General features: G+C 34.3%; 1 protein-coding gene and 1 pseudogene across 1 annotated transcript in view; one reads left to right on the top strand and one right to left on the bottom strand.

The window, feature by feature from the left end:
* The window catches only part of LOC126699164 (actin-depolymerizing factor 7-like), a 28,708-nt pseudogene extending 18,035 nt beyond the window's left edge, over positions 1 to 10,673 (top strand).
* LOC126699159 (receptor-like protein EIX2) overlaps positions 1 to 15,069 on the bottom strand; it is a 171,203-nt gene that overhangs the window by 144,609 nt on the left and 11,525 nt on the right. The gene's annotated exons all lie outside the window — the stretch shown is intronic.

Genomic DNA, 15,069 nt, shown 5'->3' with positions numbered 1-15,069 from the left:
ATGAATGCTTTTTGTTTTACGCTTAAGATTCTACAACACATTATCTTCATTTTGTAGGTCTTTATATAACACTTTAAAGGAAAATTTCATTGGTCATCAGGCGTCATTTTTCTTTTATAAATAAAGAATATAATATAAAGGCAAAAAAAATTCAGGGATCATAAGAATGAGATAAATGCCATTATGGGCGTTGTTTTGGCGGTTATTTAGTATGTGAACTTTTTGTTGGTGGGAGCAATGGATTTTAATTAATATAGCATGTTAAATTCCTATAATAAAAAAAAAAGCATTTTAAGTTTCTTATTAATAATAATAGAGTGAATTTTAATTAGATTTTTGAAAAGAAATAAAGATGATAATGGTTCTAATGATATTTTATTTTATGCAAATAATCCTTATTACAAAAATTAGGTTGGATTGAACTAATTCTGGAGCTCTGAAGGAATACATCACCAATTGATGTATGATTTCAACGTAGGGGCGACAGTCTGCCCATGAAATGAAATGCTAGTGAATTTTGATCAAAGGTATATATCAATTGGTCCATTTTGTTTATTTTTGTTTTTTGTATTCTTAGCAAGTAAAAGCTTGTCTTTTAGCATATAAAATTTGTCAAGTGAAAAACATTCAAATATAGCAATCCTGTTCCATGTACGTAGATTATAGTTCATAAGTCATAACATGCAATAAATATTTTCTCCCAACATATCAATCTAAGAGTAAGGCTGATCTTTTGTGTGCTGCGTGTCCTTCTCAGTTCTCACACACCTGCCATGAAGAGACTAGAGTATAGACTTACGAGTCAATGAAGTTTTATTAATTTGTTCTGGAAAATAAAAAGAAAAAAAAGCTAGTCTCCAAGTCTTCCACTATAAAAAGTTGTGTTTATTTATTTATTGTTGAAAAAAAATGTTTATTACTTTTTTTTTTTTTTTGTCAAAAAGCCAAAAAAAAAAAGTTTATTAATAACAAAAAAAGCTTGAACTTTAAAAGTCTTCCACCATAAAAAGCAAGTCTTTCTTTTTTAAAGATAATAATTGCATGAGTAATGTAATGAACATAACAACTTTCACAATAATTAAATTGTTAAGTTTTTTTTTTTAATCGATTTTTATCTAAACCTACCACTAATATCACATTTTTATCTATCAAATTATCAAAAACAATTTATCTTCTCGATAGTTGTAATTGTGTGTGTGTGTGTGTGGCTCTAGACTTAATTTAAATTTTTAATTGTATTCTTCTTGAGTAACACAAGTGATTGAGGACAACACTTCATAAAACCAAAGTCATTAGTTTAAATCTCTCATTTTTCCTCTCCTTAAACCAAGTAAATAGTAAACCAAAGCTTTACTTCCATTACAAAAAAAATTATTATAAACTCATTATTTTATATTGGAAATTCTTATACTACAGTATACTACATTTTAGAGATTGGGTGTCATGGCAAGGTATAGTTACTATAGTATACTACATTTTACAGATCTCTCTGATTTTAAATTATCAGATTGGATTGCCTTTAACATATAGGAAGAAACATGTTATTCATAAAAATTCTATCTATCACCAATGTAGAGGATCTTTTTAGAGAATAGGTAAAGTAGATCTAGAAAATAGTCCCAGGATTGTACTACTTGTCCCAATATGTCTAGCACACCATGCATTGTTGATACTGTACTGCAATTCTCAAAAATGAATATTACTTGCTGCTTTCTGTTATTTTATTTATGAAAATATTCTTGACATGCAAACTTTATTCGTCGGATCGTACACAAGTAGCAAAAGAGAATAAAATAATTTCTGCTCCATGAGGCAAACATTTTGACAAAATAAACAGCAGGTAGCATATGAAAATAAAACTTTATTAATGTCGTCTCTTATACTTAATGCCACAATCAAAACAAGAGAAGTGCCTTTGGTCATCTCACAAGTCCACTTGTTTGTGATGCAATCTACTGATTTCTGAGAAATGATAATATGCTTTATCTAATTATTATGACATTTACTTTGTGAGTTGTGAAAAGGATACTAATTATATGGTAATTTATAGGAGACCTCTGTTTGATTTTGTTTTGTTTTACACTTAAAAATTCTACAGAGCAGCTTATAAAAAAAAAAAAAAAAAAAAAAAAAAAAATCTACAGAGCAGAGCAATTACTGAAGTCTTGTAATTAGGACCCTCCGTTTTGTGTGGCCTTATGTTGAACCGGCCCCTTATCATTTTTTTTTCTTTTTTGGCGGCCACATATCAATTTGCTTACCTGAAAAATGTTCAACGAATTTTAGACAGAATTTCATTGGTCAATTTGCATTTCCAGTGTCTTTGTAGTCTTTCCTACGAAAAAAAACTTTCTCAGAAACGCATTTTCTTACTATTACCAAATCTCTTCCACTAAATTTATTTTTTTATAATTCGATAGAAATGAGATTTAGACTTTAGATATCTTTATTATAATTTACAAATACCAAGACGTGCCAATAATGTTTTTCTCCGTGTACCATTTTTTATGGTATATATGGGAATACTGGGGTTTTTTTTAGTTAGAAATATATACATAGTATGATGCGAACCATGCATCTCCAGCTTCTTTCCCTTCAACTTCTAAGCACCTGTGTATGGGCAGAGCACCAGTGAAATTTGAAAAAAAAAAAATTGCTTTTTTTATAAACGTTCCCATTTGCTTGGTCTTCCTCTACAAAGAAGGGAGTCTTCCACTATCAAAAAGCTTATGCTTTAAAAGTCTTCCACCATAAATAAAATTTAAAAAAAAAAACGCCTTTCTCTTTTAAAAATAATAATTGCATGAGTAATGTTATAAACACAACAATTTTCACAATATTTAAAGAACAAAGTTTGGCAACAAATTAAGTTGTAGTCTAAGACTACAACTCCACTCAATATCTATTTATTGGATATGAATTTTGACAAATCTACCATTAGATTACATTTTCTTCTTATATCCTCTATACTTGCAAAATTTCAATAAGATAAAAAATTAATAGCTATGTTATCAATCAAATGCTTAAATTTTGAGTTTATAGTAAAAAATTATACATAAAAAATAAGTTTATTAATAGAATAGTAAATAACATCTGATAGACATGAAATTTGACATGTATGTTAAGAATAAAAAGAATATGCAATTCAATTGTTAGATTTTAAAAATATGTATTCATGTAAATTTTTTTAGCTACAACTAAATTTATAATAGAAGTAACAAATTGTAATCTTATCCGAGTTTAAATGTTTAATACAATTTCCATATATTGAAATTCCTAGTGTATAGAAATTCATGCTTTGAATTAAACTTTAAAATGAAAGTGTTACTTTGAATTTTTAACTTTAGAAAAGGGCTCCATATCTTTATTAAAAAATTAAATAAATAATCAATTACTGTAGAAATAATTCATACTTTCTCGTTTTGAATCTCTCATTTTCATTCCCCTTTAAACCAAAACTCATTTATATTCAAACAAAGAAAAGAAGCTTGTCTTCCTGGAATTGTCAGGTTGATGTTTTATTCATTTTAATGGGGCCGGTTTAAAAATCTAGTGGGCTTTATTTGCCTATTGGGCTGAATTACTGAGGGTTTGATTTCGGCTTTAATTCATTGAGCCATTTATTTAAGGGTTGATATTTTTAGATTTGAGCCTTCCGTTAAATTAAGCCCAGATGATGAAACCTAATGATGACCCCAAGAAAAGTACGAATCTAAATTAAACAATAAACATTGCTTCATACAATCTAATCATCTTTCCACGTCAGCATTATTTTAAAAAATAAAACTATTAAAAAAAATAAAACCCTAAACACGGTAACTATTTCTAACCCAATATCTATCTCTCCCCAAAACAAACCCGAAAACCTATATCTCAGTCTCTGTCTCTCCTTCAAACGCAAACTCAGCCAACAAACACTGCAAGACCCACACGGCCAAAATGGCCAACTGGCCTTAAAATCGTAACTATCTAGTTAGTAGGCGCTGTTTAGAAACATATTTTGTTTATAGCATCTCGAGTCTTAAAGACTCGATTTTGGGCTTCAAAATCGAGTCTTTGAGGCTCGATTTGTATGCTTAGACCAGTTCTGATATGGCACTTTGTCCACACGGGTGTCCACCTGGAAATCGAGTCTCTAAGACTCGATTTCAAACCCAAAATTTTTTAAAAAAATTCTAAGTCTCTACATGCCGAAATACCCAAAACAAATTTAAGAAATTTCACCGCTACGCAGATCAGATCAGATCAGAGGGAGAGAAAGAGAAACACACAGCTACTCAGATCAAATCAGAGGGAGAGAAACAGAGAATCTCACCGCTAAACCTCACCAGCACGGCCAGGGGCTCGCGCCGGCCTGGGGCTCGCGCGAGCCCCAGGCCGCGCGCGAGCCCGTGGCCGCGCGCGAGCCCCTGGCCGCGCTCGACGCTGGCCGACGCGAGCCCCAGGCCGCCTGGGTCGCTGGTCAGTTTCTGGCAAGGATGTCAATACCATACCGGAGGCCGTACCGGTTTGGCTACCGGTACGATATATTTCGGATACCGGTCAATACCGGTGTACCGTTTCGGGTTTACCGCTATTTTATATATATATATATATATATATATGTATGTATGTATGTGTTTGTATATATATATATATATATATATTATAATAAATATAAAAGTTTACCATAAAACATTTCCTCAATTCAAAACTAATTATTCATGGTTTTAAACTTTAGTATCAATTAAAAGGGAAAAAAAATAAAAAATAAAAATAAAATAGAAAGCTTAAAAGTTACCATTGCATACTAAAAAAACAAATAATACTAATAAGTTAATGCAAATAAGTTACCATTCTTTCCTAACAAAAATTCAAAAATTACAAAACTTAAAAAAAAAAAAAAAAAAAAATTCTGTACCGGCTGGTATGCCCGGTACCGGCCGGTATTGCCCGATATTGGCCGGTACGGCCGGTATTTTTACCGGTACGAAACGTAAGGGTTAACCGTACCGGATCACCGGCCGGTACGGTATATTCCGGTCGTACCGGCCGGTACGGTACGGTATCAACAACACTGGTTTCTGGTCATGCCGCGCGCGTCTGGGTCTCCGATCTCGATCTTCTCTCCCTCTCTGTTTCTGGTTTTCTTTTCTTTTCTTTTTTTTTTTTTTTTTCTCTGGGTTTTTCCTCTGATGCTCTGGTGTTTGGTCTGAGTGTTATATATAGGGGTTAGAAATCGAGTCTTAGAGACTCGATTTCCATTGAAATGCCATGTGGCAGTTCTGCCACATCAGAGTTGGTCCAAGCTACAAACCGAGCCTCAAAGACTCGATTTTGAAGACCAAAATCGAGTCTTTAAGACTCGAGATGCTATAAACAAAATATGTTTCTAAACAGCACCTACTAACTAGATAGTTACGATTTTAAGGCCAGTTGGCCATTTTGGCCGACCCACACGCAGGATCCCAAAAAGGGAAAAGCTAGACGCAGATCTTTCTCTCTTCCCCTGCGACGGTAAGCGAATTCAACTAAGCCACAAACGCTTCGCCTCACAACCAACCTAACATCAGACTGCTGGAACGGCTACAGGTAAAATCTTTTATATTAATTTTGGGTGTTTAATAGGATTTAGGTTCGGCTATTTTGTTTGGTTTTGCTTTAAGAAATTGGTTCAGATTTTGTTTTGATTTAGAATTGGTTTTTATCAATACTCTAAACCCTAATATAGGTTCGCCCTCAATTTTGGTGCCTTTCAATATATCAAATTTTACTACAGGATTGAAATAGTAAAAGGGGGAAGGGCAAGCTGCTTATGTGGCTTGGAGATATGGGTTTTGCCATCAGAATCAACCCCACATCAGAATCAATCTAGGTTGGATTATAAACTGTAACATAGCGATTATTTACATTTTTTGTTGATGGGTTGGTTTGATTTTCTTTAAACTTTGTATTACATGTTGATATTGGTAACATAAATGTGCATACATATGTTTTGTTTGAAACATAATTTCCAATTAGCTTTTGTATAGCAGAGAGTTTAGCCTCACTTTAAAAATTGCTGGTGTGTTTTGAACTGAGTAGAATTTATTTAATTCAGCAACCTACTTATTTTAAGATAAGCGTTAATGTAATTTAAAAGTTTCAGTTTTTAAGCCAAGAGCAGCAGCTTTTGTATTTAAATCTTTTTGAGATTAGTGTGCAGCATTAGTGTGGAGCATTCAATTGTCAACTAACCCATATAATCAGGATGAGATTTTGATTGGTTTATCATGTCAGGTAATTCTCCCAATTCTTTTCAAATTTGTTTTCCCAAATTATATCCATTTGCCTCTCTATTTGTTTGCAAACTCCACCATTGAAATCTCTCTACATCCCTATCTTTTCCTCTCTTTTTTCCATATGGATTTTTCTTTTATTTCATTTGGTTCCCTATTGCTTGATTATTTTTCATGTTTTTTTTTTTGTTTGATGGGTTTCCTTTGGTTTTGGAGGATTGCAAGGAACACAACCTAGAAGGTTTTAATTCTTCTACTATTCCGTTTTGTTCCTTTTTCTACTATTAAAAAAAAAAATGGGAACAAAGTTCTCCATTGTTCTATGGTTCATTGTTTTAAGTTGTACTATGTTTTTTTTTTTTCTTTTTTAATGAAAAAGTTGTACTATGTTGATAAAACAAAGTTTAGAAATTTAGTAATTTTATTGTTAATTTCTTCTTCGCTGAGATGTAATTGTTCTCAACTCTATAGGATTCTCTCTTTTTTTTTTCTTTTTCTTTTTTTCTTTTTTTGTTATGTTTTTTTTTCCCTAGCCTGTGTTTATATTAAACATGTTGATGAAAGGGTGATTATTTACATTTAAAGCTTTTTTTTTTTTTTTATAATGAGAATCACAATGACATCTAAAACTGAAAAAGAAAGTTTAAACTCCTAGAGTTTAATATATAGATTGCTTAAGTTGAATTCCATGCCCAAAGACTTTGGGGTTACACATCAATTTTTTCATCTTTGTTGAAAATCTGAACTGGATCATATTTTGTTCCTGAACCTATTACTGTTTTAGAATCCAAATTTTGGCTTGGAATCATGCTTTTCTATATTACTTGCAATTAATTTTTTAACTCAAATTTGTAGTTGGATTGTCATATCTTTTGCCTCATAGAATGTTAAATGTTGTAGGTGGTTTCTTTTACCCAGATTTGTGTTGTGGACTTTTATTATTGCCCATAATCCATGCTATGATCCTTGCTTGACACTTTTGAGGTTGGAAGAAAAGGAGAGAACCCCCTTTTTAATTTTTTTTTTTTTTTATTCCGTAGCTATTTTCAACCAGATAAGACTTGGTTTTTGGGCATTAATTGCGAGGCCATGAAAGTTCTTAAATTGAAGGATTTACATTGGCAACTGCTTTTTCTTAACTTAAATTTGTTAAGATTCTCATCCCTTTTTTAGTCAATTTGTATTCTCTTTATATTTTCCCCCATTTTGCTCTTGGTTTAACATTCTGTACTATTATGGTTTAAAAAAAATTATAATATGCTTTGAGCCATAATATGCTTTGAGCCAAATTATAAAACTTATCCCATGCATCGCACGGGTTAGCGACTAGTTTTAAAATATATTGAAAACCCAATAATACTACTGATTAAACTCCCGCCCAAATACATACAACACAACATCAAACATTTACTCATCTTTTCCTTTTCTCATTTTTCTTGGCAACCTAACATAGGGTTTGTATATCCTACACTATTGGGTTCAATTCAACAGGGTTAAATTTTCACTGGACAAGAAAATATTTTAAATATATATGAATCAAGATTAAAAAAAGAAAAGAACCCTATAGACTATATTGGCTATGCTTGTTCCAAAGTTTTCTAGGGAACCAAAATAGGCTGACCTTTTGGAAGAAGATTTTGAAGGGAGAGAGTTAACCTGTGGAAAAAAGAAAAAGAGATAGAGATGTGCCCCATGTAGTCATCTTCTTCTTCTGTTTCCTCAGCTCCATTGGTTTCGGCTTGGTTCAATTCCTCCCATGGTTGATAGCTTGGTTACATGAGGCTTTTGAGTCTGAGGGCTCAATGTATGGGCCAATAGTGGGCTTCAAAAAAAAGCCTTGAAGCCCAAATAGACTCATGCTTTTAAGTAGACCAATTTGGTGAGCCCAATAAGGAATGCATGGGCATGTGTGTTGTCTATTTCGCAACAAATGGAATTTGCTAACATGGATGGAGAAACTTAGAAGCCCAAACGAAACCTATGAAGACATTACTAATTACTAGTAAATAAATTGAGGACTTCTTGATGAGCTGCTTGCCAAAGAGTGTATACATGCTGTCTATGATTTTGATTTCATCACTAGTAAGAATTGCATGAAAAGCAAAGATTTTTTTTCATTGCAGGGTAATTCTACATTTCCTCAAATAAGTCTATGTATAGTAGTAAACTTACTACTGTATCAAAAAAATTGGGTACATTTAATGAAAATTTCAAGAAAGAAAGAAAAAAATATTCAAAAACTTATAAAGTCAAGAACCAAGGTAATTTTATTTTTTTTTTTGAGATTTAAAAAAATAACTAAGAATATTTTCTTTAAACATTGAAGGCCAAATTTTGCAGCCCAGGCTTCCTCCTTAGAAACGAGTTAGAAGTAGTCATGTCATGCACAATCTTGATGTCTTTCGTTGAGAGTTTAAAAAGTGATCGCTATTAAGAGATTTTAAAGAAAGCTATTATAACTTATAGCTAGATGAACCTTTAGCTCGTCTATGGAGGTAAGATATCAACTTTTATTTTCAAAGAACACAAAAGAAAGACTAGATGTCATTTTCAAGGTACGTTCGAATTTCGACGTTTGTTCTTTCTCGTAGTAGGGTCTTCATTTTCAATGGCCTTTCTATAATATGTGAAAATAAAATTAGAGAGAATTTAAACTATTGAAGGAAAAGCAAGAATGGTATAACAATTTTTTAAACATTTGTTACATATGAATGGTTACATTTCATCTTATCGATAGTAAAGGCACCTTGAAATTTTGAATCAGATTGTAAATTTTTTCCACTGTCATATCTTTATAAATTGTCCTTTTCTTTTGTAGTTTTTTCCCACCTATAATATTGTATCACTTACAACTTAGTTATGATTTCAATATATGCAGCAGCGACAGAGTTTTAATCCAAAATACTCTGTAATTTATCAAATCTAAAAATACTCTCTCTATTAACATGTGTGTATATATATGCCTGTCATCATTGTAGATGGTACTTTTAGAAATTAGGCACAGCAGATCTAGAAACCAGTCCTAGGATTGTACTACTTGTCCTAATATGTCTAGCACACCATGTATTGTTGATACTTTACTGCAATTCTCAAAAATGAATATTGCTTGCTGCTTTCTATTATTTTATTTATAAAGATGTTCTTGACATGCAAACTTTATTCATCGGATCCTACACAAGTAGCATAAGAGAATAAAACAATTTCCGTTCCATGATGTGAACATTTTAACAAAATAAACAGCAAGTAGCATAAGAGAATTAAAATTTATTACCATCGTCTCTTATACTTAATGCCACAATCAAAACAAGAGAAGTGCCTTTGGGTCATCTCGCAAGTCCACTTGTTTGTGATGCAACCTAGTAATTTCTGAGTATTGATAATATGCTTTATTCAATAATTATGACATAGTATACTAAAAGAAGTGCTGCAATGCATTTTCTTGATATTGTTTTCCTCTTAAACAAATAAATCCTATTATCTTTATTGTATAATATGCATGATGATTTCTGTTAGGTCTTCAATGATTGATACCTATCTTTATTTCCTTCTTCCAAAAAAAAAAAAGTAATAATAATAAATAATCTTTGGGTTAGGCAAATGCAGCAACTAGAATGGCTGTGCCTGATGAAAGTAAACTGAAGTTCTTGGAGCTAAAAGAAAAGAGTAATTACTTGTTCATTAATTGGTAGCCCAGATAAAATCTGAGGATTTACTGAGTATCTGCCTGCCAATGAGTGCGGCTATGCTGTCAATGATTTTTTTTTTTTTTCATCAATGATGATTGATGAGAATTACCAAAAAAATAAGAGTTTTTCTTTGCATGGTAACTCTTCTTTTCCTCTATATGCATGCTTAAAGACTATTGTTTCTCATTTGGTGTACATAGTAGGATGTTAAAATAAAGAATAAAGGAAGGCACCACCATGATTAGTAAAACTTGATTAGTACTTTAAGAGAACACTTCTGCAGCTCTGCTGAGCAAAAATCACGGCAAATTTTGCTTCCCAAGTTTAATGTAAGTACTCTCAAAATGCTCAAGTAATGACACAATGGAATGAGAAATTGGATGCCAATTTATATTTGGCTTCCAGGCTGAACGCTGCTCCTCTCTGCTGGCATGTGATTATATTGAAGGCCAAAATAATAAACAATTTAGCATGCAATGGTGTCTGAGAAAGTTCACTTCTTTTGTTTTTCAGGTCACCTGGTACATCAAAGGTGAGAAGTATGATGGTCTATGCTTAGCTTCAAGGATAGATGCCAGAGGGAGATGGATGGCATTCAAGTCAACTTGCAAGCAACAGAACCTAGTTAAATGAACCTTGAAATTGTAAAAGAGCGAGCACTTTAATTGTTTGCCATTTCACCCTTTTAATGTTTAGCCCTTCCTAACAATCACATTTTGTGAGCATCTCTTTTTTTGCCCCTTGTACTGCTTATTATTTAGTGTTGTGTGGGCTTATGCTAAGCCCGTAGTATAATGTCACACTATGAATTCATCTGTCCTGATTAGTACTTTTTAGGTTGTTTTGTCAAAGTCATTTTTGCTAGCACATAATTAAAACTTCAGCCATTTTAAGGAAGGGCAATGTTTATTTCACACTAGCTGTTGCACACAATGTACACACACCATTTTGCACTGAAATTGAGTGCAAAATGGTGTGTACGCTAGTGCAAAAATGGGCTGCTTGTGTGCGCTAGTATTTACACTTTTAAGGAATAGATAAGTAAACCTGCTTGTTTCCAGACTTGCTTAAAACTAGAAACACAATTGGCCCAATGTTCTAGCCTTTTTGGCGCAAAGTGAAATGGCTTACCACTATTTATATAAATAGTTTGTACAGATCATAGGCAGAAATCACAATCCATAGAAATTTATCCGTGTAAAATTTAGAACAAATTCAGGAGCTAATAAGGCCATTACAATTCCAAACTAATCTTTGTGGCCTCTTGGAAAGCTAGAACCAGAGCTACCTTCTGAAGCATGCACAACAAAGACTGGCAATCATCAATGGTATTGCCATAGAGTTGGCTTTTAGCATGTTACATGTGCATCATAGTCATAGTTGTCAAAATCGCGATTCAGATCGTAAAATTACACGATTTTACGTTCTCACCTCACCAAAAAGTTTAAAATCGTAGTAGGATCGCAAAAATGGTAGAATCCTATGGGATCCTACCGATCCTACCATTTGGCTTGATTTTTTGATTTTTTTTTTTTTTTTTTTTTTTTAAGTGGGATTCATTTGGGTAAGATAATCCACCTAAACCCACAAGCCCAATAATGAATTGAAATCTCAAATTTGCCCCTGTCAACATAAAATCTCAAAAAAACCTATAGTACTTAAGTTTAATGTTTTCAAAAACAAAATTTAAAATATTTAGATGATGAAATGAGATATGACAATGACAGTGATTAGATTAGAAGAATCTTAGAATATGAATTCTCTTTTGGATTTCATATTTGTAATTAGCTAGTTTATCTTAGATTGAAAATTCTCTTTTGGATTACATATTATAAATTTGTAGTTAGCTAGTTTTTATATGCTAACTAACCTAACTTATTTTGGATTTGGAACTTAGAATCTGGAAAACAATTTCCATATGTGTAGATAATATTTTGGTACTTAGTTGCTAATTAAACATGTACTGAACTTTTTAGATACTGTAGGGGCCTTTTCTTATATGGTGTGATATGTTGGGCTACCTCCTGCGGTAATGGGCTGGGCTGCCTCCTGCGGTGATGGGCCCTAGTGTTTTCTGAGTAAGGGAGCTGGGGCCGGTCCAATTGTAACCAATTTGGGCCGGTTTGTGCACAAACTTATGCCATGTTTGTCAGGAGCGAGTTTGCGGCAAGCAGAACTGTTACAGACGGGTTATGGCAAGCTGAACTGTTGCAGACAAGTTATGGCAAGCTGAACTGTTGCAGACGAGTTATAGCAGACATATATAATAATAACTAAAGCAGAGTAGTTTGACTTATTTAAGTAAACGGTTATGTATTCCTTGCTACTAAAGCATGATTACAGTCACAATGATATCAATCATAGAGAAAAAACGAAGAGAATAATGCTGGCTAATTTAAAAGGGCATTAATTAAGTTTTTTAAACTGTCTGCCGCAACAAAGCCAAAGAGGAAAGAACGCATCTTCTCAACGCGAATAACCCCCCCAGGAAAAGGATCCTGCCGTGGGGATTAATGACTTTGAGGGAGTCGGACCTGAATGGTTGCTGCCCAAAAGAAAAGATGGTCCTCGTTTACATTTTTTTGAAGAAGGTAAGATTTGAAGGGGGAGAGAGAGGAACCGATCTATGGGTGCATGCCCTCTTTGAAAATAACTCTTGTTTTTCTTAGTTTTCCTTTCTTTTCTTTCTGTTTTCTTTCTTATCTTTTTTCTTTTCTCTCTGTTTTCTTTCTTATCTTTTTTCTTTTCTCTCTTGCTCTGTTTCTTCCTTTCACTCCAAAAATATGCTCTGTTTTTCGATCCCCTTTATAGGGCATGGCAAGGGCCTTTTTATAGCGCCTGCCGTGGCTAGTGGTTTACGGTCTTACCCCTTAACCGCCTTTGTCTGGTCTGGGTGTACTTGCCGACCACACTGTGCAACACCCACCCTCGCCAGACAGAGGCGGATTTGTTTTATTCCTCTGTGTGTCGTAGCATTTCTTCCTGCCACGATATTAATGCCTTCTCTCTTTACTCTCAGAGCATGCACCCAACGGTTCCCCCTCAAATTTCCTCTTTTGGGTGGTCTATCATCCCAGCAGGACGTACCTCCCAAAAGAGGCTTGGGCAGGAACCGTAAATAGATCTTTTCCCTTCTCCCCACCACCAAACCACACCCCCCTTTACCTCTTACCTCTGGCCCATGGCCCCACCATGTCCTATATTGGCTGGGTACAGGCTGGTGGCGCCTGGGCCTTGCGCGTGCTTCCCTTTCGAATTTGTCCAAGAGTCTGCCTGCTGCTCATACGTCTGCCGCGACCTGGAGACTCTCCGTCTGCGTTTCCTGGCCTTTCATGTGGGTTTTCCATTGGTTTTTCGCTCTATTCAGGAGTTGGGCCTCGTATGATAATGGGCTTCTCATTTCTTTAGCCCACTTTTGATTTTCTTTACTGCCTGCCACGTTGAATTGTTATTCCTGCCGTAATAACTTAATCCTGCTGGACCTCCTTTTGGGCCAGCCGCTTATCCCTTTTCTCAATGGCCTATTATGGGCACTGTTTTGCTTTCTACTCATGGGCTCCTATGTCCCTTTGGGCATCCACGGCCCGATTGCTTTCTTTGGGCTTCCTCGGCCCGTTTGCTAATTCCACACTCCCATGGGCTTTTTACTAACTTCATTGGGCTTCCCCGGCCCAATAACCTTATCCTTATCTTTGGGGTTCATGGGCCTGCCATAAACCCCTTACTCTCTTAGTTTGCACTGCCTTGGGCCTGCGGCGGCCATTTCTCACTTTTCAAACTCATACTCTACCCATGGGATGCTACTTCTTTCTTTCCTGGCTTCTTTGAGCCCGTTCGCCTTTTCAAGACCTATTTATATATTTGTTGGGCCTATGATCCATTATTCCTGCCGCTTGGGCCTAACGGATTTTTTGCTATTTATCTTGTCAATTCCTTGTGGCCCTCATTATTGGGCTTCCCTGCCTGCTGGGCTTCCACAAATGGCCCTCAACAGATACATTATGTCAAAATTTAAATATATTTTGTTTCGTTATAATGACATAAGAACAATGTAGTGCGTGCAAATTACATTTTATGATGCAATTTTTTTTTTAATAGATGGATTCATATTTTAAGTGATTATATAGCATACAAAGTCACTATCAATAGATTTTTTTGCTTAAAATATGAAAATAGGTAGGATCTTACGATTCATGATTCGATTCTACAATTTACGATCCAACCTACCTCTCACGATCCTACGTAGGATCCCAATTTTGACAACCTTGATCATAGTACAAAGCTGTATGACATAAATGTGCGAGAAACAACTTGTTAACAGTGCCAACTCTGTATCCTTCTAGAGCTTTGTGTTCTCAAATTATTTTAAAATGAAGTTTGCATTTCAAAATGAATTATATTTCATATGGCAACAGTAAACAAAACTAGACTAAAAATTGAAAACGTTGGCTCCATTTTAGTATCAACATATTTCTGAAATAAAATCTCACTACGTAGAAGGTTAGCTATAAATTAAATCACATTTGCAGTGTAGTGTCTACAACATAAGCAAGACCAAACAATTAGTAAGGCATAATATTTGAAGCATACCTTGTAGAAGATGATGCCTTTTACTTACATACCAACGTCAGCAAGAACAAACTATCATTGAGGACATAATTTTTGAAGTCTACAGTGCAGAAGATGATACCTTTCACTTAGATACCGGCTTACTCAAAATTTCAAGGAACCAGTTCACTTCTAACATTGTAGTAATATTGACCTTTTGTGTCATTGATAAAACCGAAATAAGTACGTTGAAGACCTTTTGAAGAAGAGAACTCCACAAAGTCCCCTAGAACCAACAGAGAATCTAATTCTCATACCTATACATAACTAGGAAGAGTCATCCTCATTTTTTCCCATTGCTTTTGTGCAATTTTTGGCAAGAGGAGCTCCATCGCTTTCAAGATTGGTAATGTAGATATGCCCCAAGAAACTTCACCAAAAAGACTATCTATTGACAGATCTGAGAATACCAACAATATCATGTTCCCAGCATGTTTTGGTATCTTTCCCATCAAATGAATTTGAGACAAGTTCAAGAAACACAATCCAAGGTTCAAGTTCAAGAAACACAAGGTTCA

The sequence above is a fragment of the Quercus robur genome, chromosome 9, assembly GCF_932294415.1.
Source record: "Quercus robur chromosome 9, dhQueRobu3.1, whole genome shotgun sequence".
Taxonomy (NCBI): domain Eukaryota; kingdom Viridiplantae; phylum Streptophyta; class Magnoliopsida; order Fagales; family Fagaceae; genus Quercus; species Quercus robur.
This window is presented reverse-complemented; position numbering and strand designations above follow the sequence as displayed.